This window comes from Cyanistes caeruleus, chromosome 25 (assembly GCF_971803275.1).
Source record: "Cyanistes caeruleus chromosome 25, bCyaCae1.hap1.1, whole genome shotgun sequence".
In the NCBI taxonomy this organism is placed as follows: Eukaryota; Metazoa; Chordata; class Aves; order Passeriformes; family Paridae; genus Cyanistes; species Cyanistes caeruleus.
The window spans coordinates 519,787-545,129 of record NC_141725.1 but is presented as its reverse complement, the minus strand read 5'-3'; the positions used below and the strand labels follow the sequence as shown (position 1 = coordinate 545,129).

The 25,343-nt window shown below is 42.6% G+C and overlaps 1 protein-coding gene and 2 long non-coding RNA genes across 3 annotated transcripts in view; 1 reads left to right on the top strand and 2 right to left on the bottom strand.

Annotated features, from left to right (window-relative positions):
• Positions 1-3,515: 3,515 nt before the first annotated feature.
• On the bottom strand, positions 3,516-14,801 carry LOC147649310 (uncharacterized). Its single transcript, XR_015279192.1, has 2 exons — positions 14,334-14,801; positions 3,516-6,188 (listed from the first exon to the last, which is right to left on the bottom strand). It is a non-coding gene; the product is annotated as an uncharacterized LOC147649310 (long non-coding RNA).
• A 2,305-nt stretch (positions 14,802-17,106) lies between these two features.
• Positions 17,107-18,272, top strand: LOC147649309 (uncharacterized). Its single transcript, XR_015279191.1, has 3 exons — positions 17,107-17,388; positions 17,500-17,733; positions 18,025-18,272. It is a non-coding gene; the product is annotated as an uncharacterized LOC147649309 (long non-coding RNA).
• Positions 18,273-23,776: 5,504 nt separating this feature from the next.
• LOC111946030 (maestro heat-like repeat-containing protein family member 7) overlaps positions 23,777-25,343 on the bottom strand; it is a 31,617-nt gene continuing 30,050 nt past the window's right edge. The window contains exon 14 of the mRNA XM_086862772.1: positions 23,777-24,431. The gene's annotated coding sequence lies outside the window, so the exon portion shown is untranslated. The remainder of the gene's footprint in view (positions 24,432-25,343) is intronic.

Here is a 25,343-nt window from a genome sequence, read left to right as displayed (position 1 = left end):
GAGTTTATGCAGTTGGAGTTTTCAGAGTTTTTCTCAGATTTAAAAAGTAACCCGGCACAGACGAGTTTAAAAAAAACACACGGCAAAACGCTGTTGCCACGGCAACCACCGGGGAAACAAGTGACTTCAATAACCTCCGGAAAGCAAAGCAATGAAACAACAAAAAACAAAACAAAAAAAAAGCTGGACATTTTAGAGAGAGATAAAAAGAGAGAATTTTAATTAGACAATTCAAAAATTAAAAGCTTTATAAATTGTATTGTTTGTAAATCAGCAAATTGTTGCAATCAAGATTGAAATTTAAAATAAGTTTTTATTAAATGAAGTGCCTTTAAAAATAGATTAAAAAGTTTAAATGTTGTATTTCTGTATCCCAAGAAACTTAAAAGATTTTTGTTTTGTTTTAGTAATCATATATTACCCATTTGCTGAGTTTTTGAGAGTTTTAATAAAGAAATTCTAATGTGAATCTTGTTGATATATAAAACACATATAACTGCATATATATCAATTTGAATTTTGGATTTTAATTTAAAAATTGGACTTGATGTTCCTGAAAAGTGCTACAGAAGTTAAATGATAACTTGCCCAGTTCTGTGTTGTTGTGGCCTTTGTTTTCAGAGAAGCATCACTTTAGCTAATTTGAGCATATACTGGGCAGATTTTTGTTGTGAGTGAGTGTTTTTAGTGACATTTCCGGTTGTTGTGGGTTATTCTCGAGGCTAGATGACATGGAGTTGTGATGTATTTGTTACATTTTTATAATTTTTATAGTGAATCCAGGTTACCATTGGCTTGAATGTTAAGTTGGGTTGTTTAACTTAGATGTTTTTTGAAAGTTAGGTTTTGTTATTCCCTTTTGTTACAGATAATTGTTGTTGAATTTGGGTGTTGTTTAATTTGAATTGTTTTGTGTTTTATTGGAGACATTTGTCTGGATTGCAAGGTATAGTTATTTTCCTAGAGATATGAAGACAGCTACAACTGAAACAACTGTGAAAGGGCACTGATGAACACCTGCTTGTAGACGGAAATAAATGCAGTCTGTGACACCATGGACTTTATTAAGAGTTCTATTGAGTTGTTGCAATTTTTGCAGTTTTGTTTGCTATAACTTTCTTATTTTTCAGTGTTTCCAGAATTTAAAAAAAAAAAAATGTAGCATTGCTGAAAATCAGCTGCCATTGAAGAAGCCTCAAATTAAACCAACTGCTGAATGATTTAATTGGTCCGGTACCTAAAGTTTTTAATTATTTACTTTGTACAAATGCATTTTAACAGTTTGCTGTGCTGTAAGCATCTCATAGCTGTTGTTATTGAAAATCCTGTTTTAAAAATAAGTTAAGAGGCATCTTTCCAGTTTAAAGTCTAAGACCCTGGCCAAGTCTTAACTTTACCTGGACAGAATGCTTATCAATAGATCCAGATGTTCTACTACAAAATCAGAATTTGAGTCACCTTTTAACGCAACAATTTGACCCTATTAATATAACAGCTGTTGGTTTGTTTGTGTTTTTGTCTCTTTTGGTTTGAGTTGTTCTCCTTTTTTAGAAATGACTGGTGAAGTTAGGAGCCAAACTCTAGAAAACGTAAACCAGGCTTGACTTTCCAGAAATTGCTTTTGGCTGGCTTTAGCTGCATTCCCCAGGATCACGATCAGCAGTAGATACTTGCAGGTTTTGCTCTGCATCCTCAGCCTGCCCAGATGTTGTTCAGTGTTTCAGCAGTGGAGAAGACAATGGATATTTTGCCAAACCTCCTTTCAAACAACAAAACTTGGGTTAGCACGACAGAAAAGAAGAAAAGAAAATATTCCCCACTTAGAACAGAGCCAGAGTCCCACCATTTCCCCCTCCACTTTTCTTTCTTTTCTACATTTAGAGGCAAATCTCCAAAAGCTTCCATCTCCCACTTCCTGATGCCATTTGCTACCCTTTAGCCTTGACCCCCACGCATCGGACTGCTGTCCGTGTGGGGCTGGGGATGCTCAGCCTGGAAAGAGAAGGGGGCTGGGGAGGCCTCCCTGCAGCTCTAGGAAAGATGGGCACAGACAGGAGAAGCCTTTCAGCTGCAGGAGTGAGCTTGAAGTTGGATCTAATGAAGCTGCTCTTTTCCACTCAGGCTGCTGGGGCACTGGCCCAGGCTGTGCACAGAGGCTGGGGATGCTCCATCCTTGGCAACATCCAAGGCCAGCTGGGAGCAGGGCTCTGAGCAACCTATTCTGGGGGAAGATTGCTCCGCTTGGAACAAGATGGTCTTTAGGGTCCCTTCCAAGCCCAAGCACCCAGGGATTCCATCATTCTATGGTCTCCGTTGTCCTCTTCAGCCTGGGCCTGAACTCCTGGCGGTGATGTCACAGTGCACGCTCCAGCTAGAACTTCCAGCATCCAGCAACGGCCACGACACAACCCTTGGCTCCTTGTGCCAGCACGCTCTTCACCCTGCTCCAAGGCTACCCCTGTCACCTTGTTGCCACCTGCTCCCTGATTCCCCCAGCAGTCCCCAAAGCTCGCCATTGTGTGCATTTTCTTCTCCATCCCTGCACGATGTCTGCATTTGCTCCAAAGAAGGTATGGTACTATTCCACGGAGGTGGACACCCCGCAGCTGCCTGGGTGGGCTGGAGCTCTGTGGGACAGTGTGGGAAAGGGACCCCACTCTGGAATTTTGCTACCTCTGCAGGCTGGCACAGACAGAGAGGAGGAGATGGAGGTCGATACACAGACTGATAGAGAAGAAGCCATGGAAGTGGATGGAGAGGATACTGGAGACGAAGAGATGGATGTGGATATGTACGAGACAGAGGAAGAGATGGAGGTGGAAACGAAAAATTATATTGAAGAGATGGAGATTGATGTAAAAGACGAGGAGGAGGACATGGTGTTGGGATGAAGACCGATGCCAGCAGCAGAATAGGCAGGTGCTCCCCACAGGCAGAGTGGGTCCCCTGCTGCCAGCCTGGGGCTGGGCTGGGCCCTCCCTGCTCAGGGACACGCTAGCCCATGCACTGGATTCTGCTGGCCATCCCTGGCCTGGCCTGGGCTTGCTTTGGGCCACACAAGCCCTGTTCCAGTGCCTGGGCCACAGCCCCCAGCCAGGCTCCCTTCTGGCAGCAGAGTCCCACTGGGCCAGTGTCCCAGCCCGGGAGCACATGGAACTCCCTTCCATGCCTGACTGCACTGACCGTGCTACTTGTTTTTCTTCCAGGACTGAGGCACATCCTGGACAGAGATGCCACCCTGCTGTATATACATTTTACAGTTGTTGTGTTCAGATAGACGTTTTGGAGTTTAAGTTTTCTGTAAATACGTTTCATAGAGTTTTGTTAGATCTGTTCTTAGGTAAATAGGTTCTATAGTTTGTTGCTGTTGTTGTTGTTGTTCCCAATATTCTTACAATGTAAATATGTTGTGTAGTTCATTCTTGTTCCTTTTCTTCTACAAATAAACATTCTTTGATTTTCACACCCCAGTTCTCTTTGCATTTTCTTTGGGTGTTATAAACGAGGCTCGAGACTTTTTGGTGTAATTAAAGCCTGGCCTGTTTATTAATACTGAGCTGCAGCCGAAGGGAGACACAGGCTAGTCCCGTGTGCTCCACGCTACAGACCGGGACAGTAACAATGTATCGAACAAAACTTACGAACAACAACGGAGAAAAAACCCCACAAGAAAAGAAAGAAAAAGCCCCGCTAACATGTAACACCCTGTTTTATATCCTCCCTTAGGCTTGGATTGGTCCGTTTTGGATCCGTCTCAGGATTGGCTGTTTTCTTGGGCTTTGATTGGTCCATAGCCATGTTCATCCTGGTCCAATCATTTTCCTAGGGCGTCAAATGATTGGTGGATATTTCTTCCAATCCTTACTCACTCTGCTGATGACATCATGTTCCTGAATGTTCCATTCCATGTCCCCATAAGCCCTTTTATATCTCTTACCAATCCCCCATTTTATCCGCCCAACCCCCAATCCAATACCAACCCCGAACATTCTAAAATACACTCAACAATTATCTTAACAATCTTACAACATAATTAAACATATCAATTAACTCTCTAACAGTAACAACTTTAATTAACCTCCCAAGTTCAAGGAAAAGATCCCTTATAACAATTCCCCCCTCTAAAACTTTGATCGGGCTGTTAGCCCGCATCAACAGTCTATTACACAGTCTCTTTATCTATTGTTTGGTAAAATCTCCGCAGCTTCTGGTAGTTTTCATATATTTCTTTCGCTGCTTCCGAGCTTTGGTCTTCTTCTGGGTTCTCAATTTTCATCACCCGGAGGTTTTCAATTCTTTCATCAGTTAACTTCTTTTGTAAGCTCAGTTCAAGGGAGGTTTGGACGGCATTTGTTACAGTCCGGATCATGCAAGGAATTAGACAGGGAAGGAAAACAACACTTATTAGTGCACCACCAGCAATTACTAACCATTTCTTCCACCACTCCCCATTGAACAAATTTTCCCACCAATTCATTTTTATCAAGGGTGTCCATTTTTGAGCTGGTACATGGGCTAATTTTCTTATGTTAGCTGTGATGTTGGTAATTACTTCGCTATGGTCATCGATTTCAATACAGCATTCAGATGAATTAAATTTCCCACACACACCACCCTCTTCGGCTAACAGATAGTCCAGTGCCAACCTGTTCTGATAGATCATTGTTCTCATTTGCCGAGATTGGGCTGAGAGTAAATCAATGGCCAAGGATGATTGGTTTGAAATAATTTCTACTAGTGCCTGTAGACGAATTATGCGATTCAGCATATATATAGGGGTCCTGTATCCCCATGACCCATCTTGAGCCCATGTAGCAGGGCCATATGTAGCTATTATTCTCTCAGGAGGCCACTCATCTTCTCCCCACCTTTGAGTACCTCCGATTAAAATCTCTCTCCTTTTTCTCCTTAACTCATCATAGAGTGGGATCCCTAAATGTTTCTTTTCAATTCTGGGGAGTAAGAAAAAGGAAGGCTTTATAATCCCCAGGGTGCAACTTCCAGCCCAATTCTTAGGAAGCATTACATAAGCTGACTTTCCACACAACCAGAATAGACTCTTTGGGGCTTTCCAATATTTATCTGTTTTTACTGAAGTTATACCGGTTTTGTTCCAAAACTTGGAGATTTGTGGCTCACCTAGAAAAGGGTTTTCTTCTTTAGTAATACATTCATATAGTTTTTCCCTCTCTACCAGCACACAACCTCTCTTGCGCTTCCTTGCCCAATGTAAATGTGGTGTTTGTGGAATCCACCATTGACTGGTATAATTTGTTACCAAGTACCTTTTACAATGAAGCTCTCCCACATATACTGTATACCTGGGACCTCTTCGCCACAAGCATTCTTCCCCAATCACCTTAGATCTCAAACTCCAGGTTTCTTCTTCTGGTCTGTTATCTGGTCCTGGTCCTTCTTTGTCTAACAGTTTTAAAATTTCCTGCGGGTTTAAAGGTATTCCTTCCCACGGCCATATTTCTGCCATCCTTGTATCACCACAAATCCAACAATTTGTTACATTAAATTCTCGGCTGATTTTCTCAACTAGATCCAGGAATAAATTTTTACCTCCCACTAACTGGATATCAGGAGTACTCTTAACCACCCCTTGTATTTCTTCCTCCTTGATTAGATCAGGCTCATAAATTGGTTTATTCCCCCTCAGGTTTGCAGGGTTTTTCTCTGTACATATCCATTTTTCTTTCATAGGGCATTCTCCCAGTAATTTCTGTTTAAAATTTCCTACATTTTCCAGTTGCCAATAAGTTTTCCCGTCCTCTATACAAATTATTGACTGTGAAGTGTTGACACAGGAGGGGCTCGGGTTCGTATGCACTCTGAGGACGGCTGATCGAGCATCCCCTGCATATAATGGGTAGTAACACCTATCACAAGGGACAGCCTCTCCCATCACGGTGTATATCATCAGGAGGGCTAGAATCCGTGGGAGTCCGGTATAGGGCACTCTGTCATTCTTGCCCAGAGAATCCATGCCTCTGACTCAAAAAGTGTTTCCCTACCCGATCTTGCCTCCCTTTCTCCTTGCCCTGGATTGCTGTTCTTACCAGCTACCTGGTTGCAGGGTTTCAAGATTCCCTCTGTGTCAACTGGTTTCCTCTCCTGTTTCTCTTTTTGGGGTCGAATTTGCTAAGCACCTGGGAGAATGCTCTATTTCTTGGACTCAGAATCTGCAAAAGAAACACCAGAAGTTCAGTTTTTACTAAACTACACAATTTAGGTAATTATTCAATATCTGTTACGACTCACAAACTTCAAATAACTTTTCTTAACACTGTCATTGTAGGTTCCATCTGTTTCCCTGTCCGTTGCCGTCCCTTTCAGGTCAGTCACCTGGGGTAAGGAACTCAACCTGGGGCAGAAACAGGCCCTTTTACTCTTGACACGTGAGTCCATCCTTTTTCCTGGGTATTAATTGCTGTTTCCGTTGTCAGAAGGACCTGGAAAGGACCCTCCCACTTTGGAGTCAATGGTTCTTCTTTCCACGTTCTAATTAATACCCAATCTCCAGGCAAAAATTTATGGATCTTAAAGTCTATTGGTGTTGTCTGAGGGAGATGTCCCTTTTGTCTTAACTCTTCCAACATAGTAGCTATGGTTTGCACATATTTTTTTACGTGATGTTCACCTTCTTCATAGGTTCCTATATTATTTGGAGTAGTCAAAAAGGGCAATCCAAACATCATTTCATATGGGGAGATTCCCAAATCTGCTCTCGGTTTCGTTCTTATCCGCATCAGTGCCATTGGGAGACATTTTAACCAGCTCATTTTTGTTTCTTCCACTAACTTTGTGAGAGTGACCTTTAACGACTGATTCACTCTTTCTACCCGAGCTTTGCGGCCTCCATGGAGTATGGAGTTTCCATGTTATTTGTAGTGCATTGACTGTTTGATGTAATATTTTTGCTGTAAAATGGGGGCCCCGGTCTGAATCTATGGTGTTAACAATTCCATATCTTGGTATGATTTGTTCTAGTAAGATCTTACTTACAACCTCAGCCGTCGCCTTGGTGGTAGGGTATGCCTCCACCCAATGGGTCAAATGATCTACTATCACTATTTGAACCTTTGAACCCGGGGCAGCTCAGTAAAGTCTATTTGTATACTCTGGAAAGGTCTCCTGGCCAACCCTCTTCCTCCTTGTGGTAACTTTCTCATTGCTTTCCTATTAACTCTTTGGCATATTATACAGTCCCGAGTTATAATTTTTGCAATTTCAAAGGCGCCAATACAAGCGTATGTTCTTAACAAATGATCACATAAGGCTTGAGTTCCCCAATGGGTTGAGGCATGTAAGTCCTCCAGTACTTTCCTTGCTAGAGTCTTATTTAACACTTGTCTCCCATCAGGTAACCTCCATTCCCCTCTCTCATTTTTGATCGCACCGTGCTTCTGTAGTTCTTCCTGCTCTTTTTCCGTGAACACTGGAACGCCTAAGTTCTCTCTATCATGCTGGTTCCCATCTTCACTACTCCCTTCATTTATTTCTGATATATGAAGTAATCTTTCAGTATCTTCTACAGCCGCCTCCTTGGCAATCCTGTCCGCCAACTCATTTCCCCTTACTTCCCTTGAATCTCCCTTTTGATGTCCTCTCACGTGCACGACCGCTACTTCTGAAGGGCCTTGCAGGGCTCCCAACACTGCCTTTATCAGTCCCTCATGGATTAAAGTCTTCCCTTTTGAATTTATAAATCCTCTCTCAGCCCAAATTTTTCCAAATGTATGCACTACTCCATAGGCATACTTGGAGTCTGTATAGATTGTTCCAGTCTTTTTGTTGAGCCATTTCAGTCCCTTTAGCAAAGCATACAGTTCACAGCATTGTGCTGACCAAGTGGAAGGTAGTCTTCCTTTTTCTATCACAGTCATACTTAGTCCATTTATCACTGAATATCCTGACAACCTTTTTCCCTTCAGTACTCTTGATGAACCATCGATGAAGACTATTTCACCTTCTGGTAAGGGGTATTCATAAAGATCATCCCTAACCTTGGTTTGCATTTCAATGGTTTCTAAGCACTCGTGTTCCAATTCACCCTTAGGTTCCCCATACAAAAACTGTGAGGGATTTTGGACTCTCGTGGTGGCTAATTCCAGATTTTCAACATTATTCAAAATTAATTCATACTTTAACAGCCTGTTGTCTGAAATCCAGTGACTGGCCTTTTTACTCAGTATCGATTTTAGATCATGCGGGGTATACACTCTAATTTTGTTTCCAAATGTCAGTTTGTAGCTGTCTTCCACTAGGGCTACAGTAGCTGCTACAGCTTGCAGACAAATAGGCCAACCTCTTACCATTGGATCCAGTAACTTTGAAACATACGCCACTGGTTTTCTTACCCCACACCATTCTTGAACCAAAACTCCATATGCAACTCCTTCTTCTACATTCACAAATAGTTCAAACAATCGATTCATGTCAGGTAAACTGAGCACTGGGGCTGTTACTAATTTTTCTTTTAACTTCTTTAATCTGTCTTCATCCTCCTCATTCCATGTTACTGGCTCTCCTCCTGCTAATTTGTCATACAGAAATTTTACCAACTTGGTATAGTCCTCTATCCATAATTTACAATACCCGATCAATCCTAATAATTTTCTTATATCTGTCTTAGTTTTGGGAGCTGGTAGTGATATTATTCCTTGTATTCGACTTGAGTCAAGTTTTTTATATCCCTTCCCAATTATATGTCCTAAATACTTCACCTCTGGTTCTACGAACTGCAATTTCTTTTTGGATACCTTTAAACCCTCCTGAGCCAGAAAATTCAATAATTTAATAGTGGTCTCCTGGACTTCATTTTTCAATTTCCCTGAGATCAACAGGTCATCTACATATTGCAGGACTTGTGTGTTTCCTTCTGGGGTAAACTCTCCCATCAATTTCTCTAAGGCTTGCCCAAACAAATTTGGTGATTCTGTAAATCCCTGGGGCAGCCTTGTCCATTGTAACTGTTGTTTCCTTCCAGTCTCCTCATTCCACCACTCAAAGGCAAACCACTCTCGACTGTTCTCCGCCAAAGGGCAGGACCAAAAGGCATCTTTTAAGTCTATTACACTGAACCACTCATGTTCAGATGGGATCTTATTTAACAAGGTGTATGGATCTGCCACCATAGGATACCGGGTGACTGTTTGTTTATTCACTTCCCTCAAGTCCTGCACCAGTCTATATGCGCCGTCAGGCTTTTTGACTGCCAGTATCGGGGTGTTGTGTGGGGACATGCACGGCTCCAAAATCCCCTCTTTTATCAATTCTTTAATCACTGGTGTTAATCCCTGTCGACTTTCAGCTGACAGGGGGTATTGTTTGACTCTTATTGGCATTGTATCAGGTTTCATTTTGACCTCCAAAGGAAGTATATTCAACAATCCGTGGTTGCCCTTTTCCGCCCATACTACTGGATTTATTCCTTTCTCATCTTCTTCCCTTAATACCATCATTTTAACCACCATGCGTCCTCCCTCAGGTATTACCCCTATTCCCAATTGCACTTGCAAGTCCCGACCTAACAAATTAATTCCTAAATCTGGCATATATAAAAGATCAACACAACCTTCCCGAAAATTTCCTCTCACTTGGACTCTTTCTATTATAGAGGTTTTGAATGGATTGTTTTCAGCACCCTTAACAATGCATTTACGATTGCTTACTTCATATCCTTCAGGAATTTCTGTTACACTTGATCTATCTGCCCCAGTATCTACCAAAAATATATATTCTTTGCTCTGAGGGCCTATTTCCAAGTTTACCAGGGGCTCTTTTTGGTGTTCTAGTTCTTCCCTCAGAGCATAGAACCCCTGACACCCCTAATCATCACCTCTCAGTATTTTCTCTAAAGCATCCTGTTCTTTCGCTATCCCCTCATCCATCCTTCGCTTCTTACAAAACCGCTGTGTGTGTCCTTTTTCATTACAGTAATAGCAAGTTATATTCATCCATGGTGATCTCCCTTCTTTCCTGACCTCTTCTTTCTCCTTAGTTCTTCTCCTTTGATCTCCCCTATCACTTCCCATCGGTCCTCCTTTCCTCTCCTTTTCCAATTCTTCAGTTCCTTCCTCTTTTCTCATTCCCATACTCTCTCTCGCGACTGCCACCATAATCTTTGCTTTTGTTTTTGTCTTTTCTTCTTCTCTCCTCAGATATACTTTCTGCGCCTCTCTCAATAGTTCATTCAAACCTCTTTCCTGCCAGTCATCTAGCTTCTCTAATTTTCTCCTTATATCAATCCAAGCTCTGGTGACAAACTGGACTTTTACTAACACCTGCCCTTCAGGGCTCTCTGGGTCTACACTAGAATATAATTGAAAATTTCTTTTCAGCCTTTCTAGCCAGGCACTCGGGGTTTCATCTTTTTCCTGCTGACTGTCAAAGGCTAGTTTTGCATTGGTAGTTCTGGGAACCGCTTCCTTTATTCCCTTAATGATCAGTGATCTATAATCCCTCATCTCTCTCCGCCCCTCTTCTTCATTTGGGTCCCAATCAGGTTGATTATGGGGCATTTTCTCTTCACCCCTTGGACCACCTCGGTTCTCCCGCTCCCAGATCCGCATGCCAGCTGCTCGGATCAATTGGTTTTCTTCAGGAGAGAAAAGTATCCCCATAATGGAATTTAATTCCTCCCATGTGTAAATACTTGGGCCCAGGAATTGATCTAACTGGTTAGAAATGCCAATTGGATCTTCTAATAAACTTTTTATTTCCTTTTTAAAATTGCGCACTTCGGAAGCTGTGAGCGGGACATTCACAAACCCTATTCCTCCCCGAGCTCCTCCCATGGGAACCTCTCTCAGTGGCAACAACCTTTCAACTTTTTCCCTTTCCATTTGGCTCTTTCTAGCCTGGAACCTTGTATTGTAGTGATGACCTTCCAAATTCACATCCTGCTTTTCTTGGCCTCCTGCTTCTGAGGTTTTACAACCACAATTTGACCCCAGCTCTTTTAATCTAGTCTCTTCTCCACTCTGTGCTTCTAAAGTACTACTTGGGGTTTGTGCTGTTGGTGAAAGATAAGAAGGACCACTCTGAGCAAAATTTGGGGCTAATAAACTTTGAGAGGTAGGACGTAATTTGGAAGAACTAGATACAGCTACCAGAGCAGCTGAGGATGATGTAGGGGTAACCAGAGAAAACTGAAGTTCTGGGGTGGGTTCCAAGGAGGAGGAGGAATGTAAAGGAATTGGGGATGAAATACCTTCCATACAGGAAACAGGAGGGTTAGACCCTATGGATAGTGATGTAAAGTTCGTTTCTAAGGTGGGGGGTACAGGTAAGTACTGGGGTTTAGGCTTGGCTGGGGATGGATTAGGGTAAGTGGGCAAAGGGGCAAGTTGGGGTTGAGGTGTTAGTGGTGAGAGAGGAGGGGGTACTATGGGAATAACTGGAGGGGGTGGTGGAGGAAGATGATCCAGAGGATCCCATTTTTCCTTAGATCTTTCCTTACAATCATCCAGTCCTTGTGATACTTTGAACAACTTAACCTCTTTTTCCTTTTTTATGTTTTCTAACCAGCATGCTGCATATTTTATCTCTTCTGTACTTTGATGTCTTTTTACATTAATGTGCTTATTTAATGCCAGACACATCCATTCCTCCTTGGACCCATACCATGGCCAGTATACTGGGCCCTCTGCAATACTCTCTTGTGGCCAAATCTCCAGACAATATTCAATCATTTTTATTTTATCTAGACCACTTAACGTGAGGTCCTTATCCCACTTATCCAGCATTTCTCCCAAAGGGCTATTTGGAGGAATATCTCTTACTAGAGTTTTTTCTTTCTGTGACTTGCTTGCCCGTTTGCTAACACACTGGCCCATAGCTCAACTATTCAGGTCACAATATAGAGAGGTAATATAGTTTAACAGAAAACGAGTTAAAATCTATAAAATCAGAAAAGTAGCTGAAGAGGAATGTGGGAGACAGAAAACAACGTTGTAAACAAATTGGCAAAAAACCGAGCTAAAGTTCATAAAATCAGAAAAGTAGTTGAAAAGGAATGTGGGAGAAACAAGGCAACGTGGTAAATAAATTAGCAAAATAAGGGTAAGAGAGCGTGGGAAAAACAGGAATGGTGCCAGCAAAAGGTGGCTTGATAATAAGGAAGGAAGGGCGTGGAAAGAAAATGAGGATGACCAAAAGGATATGTGGGAAGATATAAATTAAAATGGCGGAATAACGTGGGAAAATGGAAATGAACAAAGAGAAGTTCCGGCAAACTAAGATGGTGGTAGTTCCCTAACGTGAAAACTCAAAATGTACAAAAATAAAATAGTAATTTAAAGGAAAACAGATAATGTTTGAGAAACAGATTTGTGGTCCTGGAAATTCTAAATAATCTATTTATAGATATAGGAAAGCACTGACAGAATCAAGTTCTTACAAAATCTAGTAATCTTAAGTAATGTAATTCGATATGTATTTATTTTCAACAAAAACGAGATAGCGCCCCCGTGACCTCACACTTTAATAACCAGAATCAAAAAGACCTATGAAGTGTTATGAATATATTAGAGTAGAAACAAAATAACCAACAATTGACAATAATTAAATGTAAATATGATCTCTGAGTAATTGGGTAGAAACAAAATGGTGGGAAATTGAAAACATAAACTAAATATGATCAAGTGAAAACAAAATGGCAGACAATCGAATACAATAACTAAATATAATCAAGTAAAAACAAAATGGCAGACAATAAAAAAAATCCGTTAAAAACAAAAGGGCAGACAATAGAAAATAATTAAATATAAAAGTAACCAGGTAAAAACAAAATGGCAGACAATTGAACACAGTAGCTAAATATAGTCAAGTAAAAACAAAATGGCAGACAATTAAAAAAATCAGTTAAAAACAAAAATGGCAGACAATAGAAAGTAATCGGGTAAAAACAAAATGGCGGACAATTAAAACCAATAATTAAATACAAATGTAATCAAGTGAAAACAAAATGGCGGACAACCAAACACAATAACTAAATGTAAAAACAAAATGGCGGACAATTAAAAAAAATCAGTTAAAAACAGAATGGCGGACAATAGAAAATAAGGACTAAATATTAATGTAATCAGGTAAAAACAAAATGGTAGGCAGTTGAAAACAATAATTAAATATAAATATAATCAAGTAAAAACAAAATGGCGGACAATATAAAGTAATCGGGTAAAAACAAAATGGCGGACCCACCTCTCTGAGGGGATTCAGCCTCTCACAAAATGGCCGCTACCTTGCTACAAAAAGCTCCTAAAATGGCAGACTCCTCCTCCGCCCTTCCCTGAGGAGTGGTCTGGGGACTCTTGGCTAGCCCTCACCCCAGAACCTCACTCCCCAGACAGCCGTGACTCCAAAACTAAAATCAACCAACTATAACAAGAACAACTGATCTTTGGTAATAACAATAAAAGGCAACCAAACTTAACTTATAACTAATTAAACCAAAACAAACTCTATCCTTATGTAATAAACAGAACTCAATACACATATATTGCAGACCGAATGATGATTTCTAAATGACCATTCAACTGTGATTAAACAATTAGCAATTCCATTAATCAAATACACATTTCATTAACAACAAACAACTCAGATGTAAAAAAAAAACCTAGCTTGACAGGTTCTAACCCGTTCTTCCCAATCCTAGTGACTGGAAAGATCCTCCCACAGCCGGTGGCCCCTCCCTATAAACCCCTCTCTGGGTTCCTAGCTCAGGGAAGTGAGTCTCCCCCTACGAACCCCCTTTGGGTTTCTAATTCGGGCCTTAGGAGTCACCTTGCTGCAGGGTTTCTGCCTCCCCTACAAATCCCTTGGGTTCCTAGTTCAGGGAAGGATTAACCCCCCCTTATGAACCCCTTGGATTTCTAACTCGGGGAGCTCCTATCTTTCCTCCAGAGTGGGTCCCCTCCCCTCCCCCTGTCAAAAGGAAGGGCACTCACCTATCCGGGGGCCCCCTTTTCGTAGCGGTCCCCGGGTAAGTGTCTTTCTCCCTTACTCTGGAGTCCTAGTTCCCCAGACAGCAAACTTGCCCCAAGTCCGTTTCTGGGGAACCGCCCTCCAGGTAGAATTTAGCCCTCCCCTACAAACCCCTTTAGACTCCTAGTTCAGGAAAAATTCCCTATGAGTCCCTTGGGTTTCTAACTCAGGGATTAGGTCAAATCCACCCCTTGGAGCCTCCCTCCCGGGGAGGAGCGGGAGCCTAAGCGAGTAAGGGCGGCTGAAGGAGAGGTACTCCCCGTCTCCCCTACTCCCGGGGGTCCCTAGGGTACTCCGCACCCCCCTTTTTTGCCTTAAACCCCACTCCCGACACTCACCCACGCATCGGAAGCCTCGCTCCCTCTCGGAGGACCCTTAAACTCCCGGCTGTAGTTTCGTCTGCAGCCTCGGGTACAGCCAGCAAGCTCGTCGATGATCCCGACGTAGTCCAAGCTCGGGCAGCCAAAAACGAGGCTGGACGCTTCACCCCGGTCCTCTCCTACTCCGGGACCGCCCTAGGGCGTGGCTAACTCCTGGACGAGCCCCCAATTACTGTTATAAACGAGGCTCGAGACTTTTTGGTGTAATTAAAGCCTGGCCTGTTTATTAATACTGAGCTGCAGCCGAAGGGAGACACAGGCTAGTCCCGTGTGCTCCACGCTACAGACCGGGACAGTAACAACGTATCGAACAAAACTTACGAACAACAACAGAGAAAAAACCCCACAAGAAAAGAAAGAAAAAGCCCCGCTAACATGTAACACCCTGTTTTATATCCTCCCTTAGGCTTGGATTGGTCCGTTTTGGATCCGTCTCAGGATTGGCTGTTTTCTTGGGCTTTGATTGGTCCATAGCCATGTTCATCCTGGTCCAATCATTTTCCTAGGGCGTCAAATGATTGGTGGATATTTCTTCCAATCCTTACTCACTCTGCTGATGACATCATGTTCCTGAATGTTCCATTCCATGTCCCCATAAGCCCTTTTATATCTCTTACCAATCCCCCATTTTATCCGCCCAACCCCCAATCCAATACCAACCCCGAACATTCTAAAATACACTCAACAATTATCTTAACAATCTTACAACATAATTAAACATATCAATTAACTCTCTAACAGTAACAACTTTAATTAACCTCCCAAGTTCAAGGAAAAGATCCCTTATAACATGGGCACATTTGCAAAGTTGTGGATTGTTTTGGGAACAATGTTTGCAGGACTCTAAAAAGAGTATCAAAACCGCTCTGCCACACTCTCAGCTGCTGCTGCCCCAAAAAGCACTGGCTCTCTTTGCTCACAGAATCACAGTTGTGGTGGGATTTCTACCACACCAGAGGACAGCGATGTTTTTCCTTTTCTCCTGGAAATATCTACAGCACTCGTGGGTAGCAAGGCAAACATGAGCCTCTTTTAGTGGCCCTTGAAATTGGACATGTGAAATGAGGTACACAAAGCCACAGGCCAGCTGAACCTGGCATCTCTGAATGACTCTTCACATTCTTCCCAGGAAGATGAATGGCAATCACTATTTTGGCAGGGAGGAAACTGCATCAGCTGGCAATTTGGTGTAGAAAATGTCCTTTCTGCTGCTCTCAGAGCCAAAACTCCTACCCATTTCTTGGAAGTCCTTCTTAGATAAGGACCATGTTCAACTGAGTGACAGTGAAGCCAAATGGCAATCCCGGAATCAATTGTCCTGTACACAATCTCCTCCATCCACGTGGAAGGTTACTCACAGGCACACAGGAGGAAGGAAGAAACCTAAATGCATCATTGGACTTAAAGTCAGATGTGTTGAGGGATGAAGAAATCTTGCAGAGATATGGAAAGCTGCCCTGAAAACCCAGTTCGGGGAGAGCCTGAGCTCTTTTGTGCTTCTAGGCCTGAAGATGCCCAGGATCTTTCCCAGATGCTCAGCAGGCAGTAGGATTGTGCCTGAATCTGGCTCTGGAAATGCCAGTGCCTCAACTGAGAGCTGTGGCAATGATTTCCATTGCATGGAGAGGGGCCACAGTCCTGCAAGAGTCTTTCAGCAGAGCAAACAGCAGCCTGGAGGGTGGGCAATGCTGCATCTGTACCACTGCATACTCATCCTTCACCACAATGCAGAGCTGCCCCCAAAGCTGCCATGGATTACTTTTTCGATTTCTCCTGTTGGATATATTTTGGAGAAGTTGTTCTAGGTGGCTTTGGATGGTGATCCTGTAGGAAGCAGCCATTCGCCTGCTGTGATATCCTTACAAGTAATCCTAACTTCTCATTGCCTTTGGTTTGATTTGGGGTTTTTTAATCTGTTTGTTTGATTGGTTTCTTTGGGTTGGTTTCTTTGTGTTTTCGTCTCTTTTGGTTTGAGCTGTTCTCCTTTTTTAGAAATGACTGGTGAAGTTGGCACAGAAAAACTCCAGAAAACGTAAACCAAGCCAGTCTTTCCAGAAATTGCTTTTGGCTGGCTTTAGCTGCATTCCCCAGGATCACGATCAGCAGTAGATATTTGCAGGTTTTGCTCTGCATCATCAGCCTGCCCAGATGTTGTTCAGTGTTTCAGCAGTGGAGAAGACAATGGATATTTTGCCAAACCTCCTTTCAAACAACAAAACTTGGGTTAGCACGACAGAAAAGAAGAAAAGAAAATATTCCCCACTTAGAACAGAGCCAGAGTCCCACCATTTCCCCCTCCACTTTTCTTTCTTTTCTACATTTAGAGGCAAATCTCCAAAAGCTTCCATCTCCCACTTCCTGATGCCATTTGCTACCCTTTAGCCTTGACCCCCACGCATCGGACTGCTGTCCGTGTGGGGCTGGGGATGCTCAGCCTGGAAAGAGAAGGGGGCTGGGGAGGCCTCCCTGCAGCTCTAGGAAAGATGGGCACAGAGAGGAGAAGCCTTTCAACTGCAGGAGTGAGCTTGAAGTTGGATCTAATGAAGCTGCTCTTTTCCACTCAGGCTGCTGGGGCACTGGCCCAGGCTGTGCACAGAGGCTGGGGATGCTCCATCCTTGGCAACATCCAAGGCCAGCTGGGAGCGGGGCTCTGAGCAACCTATTCTGGGCGAAGATTGCTCCGCTTGGAACAAGATGGTCTTTAGGGTCCCTTCCAAGCCCAAGCACCCAGGGATTCCATCATTCTATGGTCTCCGTTGTCCACTTCAGCCTGGGCCTGAACTCCTGGCGGTGATGTCACAGTGCACGCTCCAGCTAGAACTTCCAGCATCCAGCAACGGCCACAACACAACCCTTGGCTCCTTGTGCCAGCACGCTCTTCACCCTGCTCCAAGGCTACCCCTGTCACCTTGTTGCCACCTGCTCCCTGATTCCCCCAGCAGTCCCCAAAGTTCGCCATTGTGTGCATTTTCTTCTCCATCCCTGCACGATGTCTGCATTTGCTCCAAAGAAGGTATGGTACTATTCCACGGAGGTGGATACCCCGCAGCTGCCTGGCTGGGCTGGAGCTCTGTGGGACAGTGTGGGAAAGGGACCCCACTCTGGAATTTTGCTACCTCTGCAGGCTGGCACAGACAGAGAGGAGGAGATGGAGGTCGATACACAGACTGATAGAGAAGAAGCCATGGAAGTGGATGGAGAGGATACTGGAGACGAAGAGATGGATGTGGATATGTACGAGACAGAGGAAGAGATGGAGGTGGAAACGAAAAATTATATTGAAGAGATGGAGATTGATGTAAAAGACGAGGAGGAGGACATGGTGTTGGGATGAAGACCGATGCCAGCAGCAGAATAGGCAGGTGCTCCCCACAGGCAGAGTGGGTCCCCTGCTGCCAGCCTGGGGCTGGGCTGGGCCCTCCCTGCTCAGGGACACGCTAGCCCATGCACTGGATTCTGCTGGCCATCCCTGGCCTGGCCTGGGCTTGCTTTGGGCCACACAAGCCCTGTTCCAGTGCCTGGGCCACAGCCCCCAGCCAGGCTCCCTTCTGGCAGCAGAGTCCCACTGGGCCAGTGTCCCAGCCCGGGAGCACATGGAACTCCCTTCCATGCCTGACTGCACTGACCGTGCTACTTGTTTTTCTTCCAGGACTGAGGCACATCCTGGACAGAGATGCCACCCTGCTGTATATACATTTTACAGTTGTTGTGTTCAGATAGACGTTTTGGAGTTTGCTTACGTGTTGTATAATAAGTTTCATGTAATTTTGTTATATATGTTCTTAGGTAAATAGGTTCTATAGTTCGTTGTTGTTAGCAATATTCTTACAATGTAAATATGTTGTGCAGTTCATCCTTGTTCCTTTTCTTCTACAAATAAAGATTCATTGTTTTTCACACCCCAGTTCTCTTTGCATTTGCTCTGCGCACATTTGCAAAGTTGTGCTTTGCACTCGCTCCAGGTTCCCAGGGTTGGATGTCCCTGAGGGAGCTGGCACAGCCACCCCAGGAGTGGGCTCCCTGTGCACAGGGGGTCCTACTGACAGAGCTCACCGTCTCCTTGCAGTTTCTCTGCACACACTTGGTAGCTGGAGGGGCAAATCCCAGTGGACCCTGTCCCATGGCATCCCACATGGGAGCAGGGCTCAGCCTCATCCATGGCTCTTTCCTGGCAAGCCTCAGGGCTAAGGAGGCTGCACTGGGCTGCAGGCAGCCTGCTTCCTGGGCACCCTGAGGGGCTGGAGCCAGACTGGAGGGAGCCTCAGCACAGGGGCCTCTGTGCACCAAGATTTCCTTTGGAAACCCTCTCTGTCACCAGACTCTGCTACAAGCACAACATCAATTGTTCCTCCTAGTTAAAGGGGAGACCTTAATTGGCACAAATTTGTCCCTTGGACTTTCTAGCCCAGAAAATGTCAGCGCTTGTAATCCCTGTTCTGCACTCCCTGCTCAGGCACCAAAACATTGGAACCTGCCAGAACATCTTGAATTAGCACCAACCTGCAGAGAGCTACAGGGGGAGAACCTACCCCCAACCACACAGGGACATTGATGGGCTGGGGCAGAGCTGAAACTAAAGTATTTTAATGCCAAGAGAGAGGATTTTTTATTGCTGAATTCATTCTCCCAGGACAAGAATGAAAGCTTTGTCTCCTCACCTGCCACACATGTCTGTTGCCAAGGTTTGCTTCTGATTTCAAGGTTTACGACTGATTTTCATTAATCTGTTCAGAACTCTGATGCTCTTCCTGCCTAAGGTGCAGAGATGATATTTCAGATATTTCAGAGCCAGATGAGCTCAGCACAGCTTATGCAACACACAAAATTTCCAGACCCACAGATTCAGGCCATGCAAACTAATATTTTTTCATCTCTGTGCAAAGATCACTGTAAGGATGTCAGTGATGCACCACACACTTCTCAGAGCTGTCCCGTCTATCCAGCTCTCCCCAGTCACTTCACACACTTCACTCCAAGCAGTTTCTGACAGAGTTCAGTAGCACATGGGATTTCATCCTGCTTTTTCTTCATTTTCTCCTGAGCTGTCTCCAGACACAGTATGTGGGCACTGCAGCAGCATGAACGTGGCCCCTCCCTGACACTGAGATTCATGTCACAACTTTTCATCAAAAGCAGCAAAGAAATGATTCCCACTGGGTCCCACACGGCTCCCTGGCAACTTTGTGCTGCTGCAGCTCCAGCACCAGCCCTGGTGCACAGCAATTTCAGGAGACACACAGAAGGAATCAGCCATTCCCAGAGAAGAAACATCTGTTTGCATGGCCCAAATCCCCACAACACTGCAGACTGTGCTGACCCTGCAGACTCTGCATTTGCACTTCAGCCTCTGTGCCTCACTTTTCCTCTCACTAAAGTCCCCCCAGTTTCCCTCATGCTCACATTCCCAAGATAATTCAAAGCAGCATTAGGAGCAGGGATAGATGATGGGAGCTGTCCCAAGGCTCAACCAAATTTCTCAGGCCTGACAATTCTAGCCAAGGACAGAGGAAAAACCTGCATGAAAGAGGTGTGAAATCAAAGCAGTCATCAAATTTAGGTAGAATGAGAGAAGCTGAAGAGCTTGTTGCTTGTTTGCAACAAGATTAGCAGCTCCAGGCACAGGAGGGATGCGACATTTTCCCCACTGTAACAACTCTGGGGTGCAAATTGCATCTCAAATCCTTCTCCCCAGCTCTGGGACTTGTTCAGCCACCAACATGGTTCTGAATTTTTAAAGCAAAGTGGAAGCTGGTCAGAGGGGTGGCTTGCAAATCAAAATCACAGAGGACAGCTTGGAAGCAGCAGCCAGAGCAAAGAGAGGCAGAGCCTGGCCCTGGGGTGCAGCACAATGTAATGGTTTAGATTTGCTAATTTCATTTCCCAGCCAATGCACCAAGTAATTCTCCCCCACTACCCAACCATTCCTTTGTTTACATGACAACATAGAGACAAAAAACTTGGAACTTTGGTGTTTAAATCAGTCCCAATTCCTGTTAGAGTCTTTTCATCAGAACTTGTAGAGAAACAGAAGTCTTCTTCTGCTAATCTATGGAGTTTTTCACAAGAAAACTATTTCTGTTACAGCTTTCTATTTTCCTGATGCCAGCTGCCCGGAAAAATCTGTTATCAGTTCACTCCTCTCATTTCACATCACTCTGACGTGTGTATGGGTCAATGAGTCTAGGGATGTTATTCTTAAGGATGAGTTATTCAAAGGCAAAAGTTCTCTTCATCTGTATTTGTGAGCCTCCCTGGAAAGAGAAGTTTTCTCTTTGCCTCTCAAAAGGCCACAAATCTTCAACTATTACTTCTCCCTCTGTTTCAGTATCTCACAGCATCACAATCACTTCACTATTTGCTCAAAATCCACACTTTGAACCACTGCATTCCTCTCAATATACTATGTCATGAATTAAAGGAGCTCTGTTTCAGAACAATATTGTCCATCTCCATAGCTTTAACAGAAAAATATTTCAGTTTAATTAAAGCATCTCCTTATTCTCTCTTCCCCATCTAAAACTTAACTCCTTTCTTCACTGTTTTTGATGGTTTTATAATGTCTTTTTCATGTTGATTCTCTCTCTCTCTCTCTCTCTCTCTGGGAAAAATGAGTAATCTGTATGTTTTATCCAGGTAGTAAAAGAGTTAAAGTCTTGGAAAGCTGCAGATGTTCATGGTGTCAGGTTTCAGTTCAGCAGCAGAAACTGCAAACCAAGCCAGGCTGGCCGGCTCCGTTTCTCCCCCCCCCCGCCCTCTGCGGCCTTGTCCGGCCTGGAGGGGGGGAGGAGGCCGAGACAGAGCCTGTTACCTCGTCAGAAGCCAGAAACCAAAGAGAACAAGAGAGTCCTGGATTTACATCCTAAGGAGGTGTTCACAGGTTGACTCCACATTTTAATGGTCAAAACTACTGTCATTTCTAAGAAATGACTGATAATTGGTTAGGAGGAAAGACTCCCATCAGCCACCAGCAGCTTCAACTTCCTCGCAGCTCCCAAAGCCATCTTTAAGGTAAAGTCACCCCATGACACTCTACCAAATTCCTGCAACATCTCACAAAATCTCCACCAATTTCCACAAAATCTAAGAAAAATTCCTCAAAATTCTTCAAGTGTCCTCCAAATTTCGCAAAATACTGGAAAAGCCCCACAAAATTCCAGAAAAATGCCACAAAATTCCTTAAATCTTCTCAAAAACATTACCAAATTCCAGCAACATCCAACAAAATGTCCACAAATATCCACAAAATTCAAGAAAAATCCATCAAAATTCTTCAAGTCTCCTCAAAACCCCACAAAATCCCAAAAACATCTCACAAAAATCCCACAAAATTTCCTCAATATCCCACAAAATTCTAGAGTAAATCCACAAAATTCCAGAAAAATCCCACAAAGTTCCTTAAATCTTCTCATAACTCAACCAAATTTCTGCAACATCTAAAAAAATCTCCACCAATTTTCATAAAATATACGAAAAATCATCCTCAAAATTCTTCGTCTCCTCCAAATCCCACAAAATTCTAGAAAAGCCCCACAAAATTTCAGAAAAATGCCACAAAATTCCTTAAATCTTCTCAAAACTAAACCAAATTCCAGCAACATCCAACAAAATGTCCACAAATGCCCACAAAATTTAAGAAAAATCGTTCAGAATTCTTCAAGTCTCCTCAAAATCCCACAAAATCCCAAAACATCTCACAAACATCCCACAAAGTCTCCTCAATGTCCCACAAAATTCCAGAGAAATCCCACAAAATTCCAGAGAAATCCCACAAAATTCATTAAATTTTCTCAATATTCCACAAAATTTCAGAAACATCCCATAACATCTCGTCAATATCCCACAAAATTCAAGAGAAATCTCACAAAATTCCTGGATAATCCCACAAAATTCACTAAATTTTCTCAAAAACCTACAAATTCCATAAAGATCCCACAAAATCTACACAAATGTCCACAAAATTCAAGAAAAATCCTGCAAAATTCCATAAATCACCTCAAAATTACACAAAATTTTAGAAACATCCTACAAAATCTCCACAAAATTCAGGAAAACTCCCACAAAATTCTTGAAAAGCCCCACAGAATTCCAGAAAAATCACTCAAAATTCCCTAAATCTTCTCAAAACCTTACCGAATTCCTGCAGGACCTCACAAAATCTCCACCAATTTCCCCAAAATCTAAGAAAAAAACCCCAAAATTCTTGAAATATCCTCAAAATCCCACAAAATCCAAAAAAACCCCACAAAATTCCAGATAAATTCCACAAAATTCCAGAAAAATCTCCACAAATTTCCACAAAATTCAAGAAAAAACCAAAAAAATTCCCTAAATTTTCTCAATATCCCAGAAAATTTCAGAAGCATCCCAAACATCTCCTCAATATCCCACAAAATTCCAGAAAAAATCCCACAAAAATCTCCACAAATGTCCACAAAATTCAAGAAAATTCCCACAAAATTCAAGAAAATTCCCACAAAATTCTTGAAAAGCCCCACAAAATTCCTGAAATCTTCTCAAAACCCAAAAAAATTCCAGCAACATCTCTCAAAATATCCACCAATTTCAACAAAAATTAAGAAAAGTCCCTTCAAATTCTTCAACACCCATCCAAATACCACAAAATTAAAGAGAAATCATCTAATTTCCAGAAAAATCCCACAAAATTCCCAATATCTTCCCAATATCCAAAAAAATTCCAGAAACATCCCACAAAATCTCCACAATTTTCCACAAAATCTAAGAAAAATCCCTCAGAATTCTTCAGGTCTCCTCCAAATCTCACAAAATTAAAGAGAAATCCTCAAATTTCCAGAAAAACTCAGAGAATTTCCTAAATCTCCTCAATATTCCACAAAATACCACAACCATCTCACAAAATCTCCAACAATTTCCACAAAATCTAAGAAAAATGCCTCAAAATTCTTCATGTCCCCTCCAAATCCCACAAAATTCTGGAAAAGCCCCACAAAATTCCAGAAAACTCTTACAAAATTCCCTAAATCTTCTCACCACCCAGTCTAATTCCTGCAACATTTCACAAAATCTCCACCATTTCCCAAAAAATCTAAGAAAAAACCCACGAAATTCTTCAAGACTCTTCCAAATCCCACAAAAATCCCATAAAATTCCAGAAACATCCCACAAAATCTCCTCAGTATCCCACAAAATTCTGGAGAAATTTTTCAAAATTGCAGAAAAATCCCACAAAGTTCTTGAAAAGCCCCTCAAAATTCCAGAAAAATTCCACCAAATTCCCTAAATTTTCTCAAAACCCTACCAAATCCCAGCAATATCCACAAAATGTCCACCAGTGTCCAGAAAATTTCAGAAAAATCCCACAAAATTCCAGTAAAATCGGATGAATTTGTTAGAGTTCAGGAACACACATCATCACAGAATGATTATATGAAGGTGCTTTATTGAAGAGCTCTGAGTGTCAGGGGTACACAGGCCCAAATCTGACCCATCTTGGTTTTGTGCTGAACATGTTTTATACTCCATCATTGTACAACTTAGATATTAACTATTAAACTTACATTATTCTATTGTATGCATTGTTTTTACCCAAGCATGGATTTCTCATGTTCCCCCCTCAGCCCCCTAACATTGTTCCTCATGTTCTTTAAACAATAATTATATGTAATCACATCTAACAATTGTGTCATTTATCATATATTGATTACACAGGTGCAGTTTCACATGATCTTTAGCAAGCACAAGGCCTAACATTCCCCAGGGCCTACTTTTCCCAGGGCTTGCCAAGCCTAACTTTCTTTCTAAGTCCCCAGATTTTCTATGATTTTAAAACCTTTTACTATCATTTCCCCCTTTGAAAGCATTTTCACTTCACTATAAGTGCAAATGTTTTCACTTGATACAGTCCTTTGTTTCTGAGTTTACACTCGATGTTCTTGGAATCCTTGATTGATGTAAACGTTGTCCTGGATGCTGTCAGGAACTGGAGAACCAGAAGATGGTGGGGGTGGATCTCGTGTCAGTGCCTTTATTATTTTCTGGTTCCAGGATGTTTTCTTCTGTATTTCTCCCTTGAAGATGCTGTAAATTAACCAAATTGCTAAGAATACAATTAGTAAGATGATCACACTCTCAATGATAGATTTAATCCATGAACTCACATTCCACCCTAACCCTTTGAAGATTTTTTTGCCTAACCAACTTGTAGTCAAATCCTTTTGCTCTTCCTGTGCTTTGTGCTCTATTTGTTGCAACTGATTGAGGTAATATTCTACATCTGCAGTCACATTTGGGATGAGGACACAGCAATGATCAATCCATCCATTTAAAAACCCACATACTCCATGCTCTTTCAGGAGTAGTAAATTGTAATTGTACATTTAGTTCTTTAAATCTTTCCCAGGTCACTCTTGCTAATTTATCTACCTGACCTGTAGGTTCGTACAACATTTCTTTATTCTGATAGTTTGCTATAGGACCGAGCAAAGACTCTAGGGCCCAGCCAAATTTCACTCTACAAGAGGGTTCTTGCCAAGTGTCATCCTGATTCTGTTCCTATCCTAATCTTCCCTAGCTATGCCTGTGTCTAGCTACTGAGTTGTATTTAAGCAGATTTCACATTTTGAAATTACTGATTTTGCCATTGTTAGCATCTGTACCAAGATTAATTTTTGTTTCATCCATTTTACCAATGCCTCTGCACCCCAATGACATTTGTTATGTTTCATTTATAGAACTTGTCTCATTATCAAGGGGGTTAACACTATTTGTCTTCGTGCAGTTACATACCTCTCTTCTGAATTCTTTTGTGCATTTAGAAAATGTCCCAATTTCTCATCTTCTATGGAATATTTTGGGTTTGGAGGCAAATTAAATTGAGATACATTAACTTTTAAAGATATCAATGCCATTGTTCTTTGCCCTTTTCAAGCAATCTGTCGAGCTGTCCAGTCTGCTTTTCCATTTTCTTCACAAATTTTGGAGTTTCCTGAT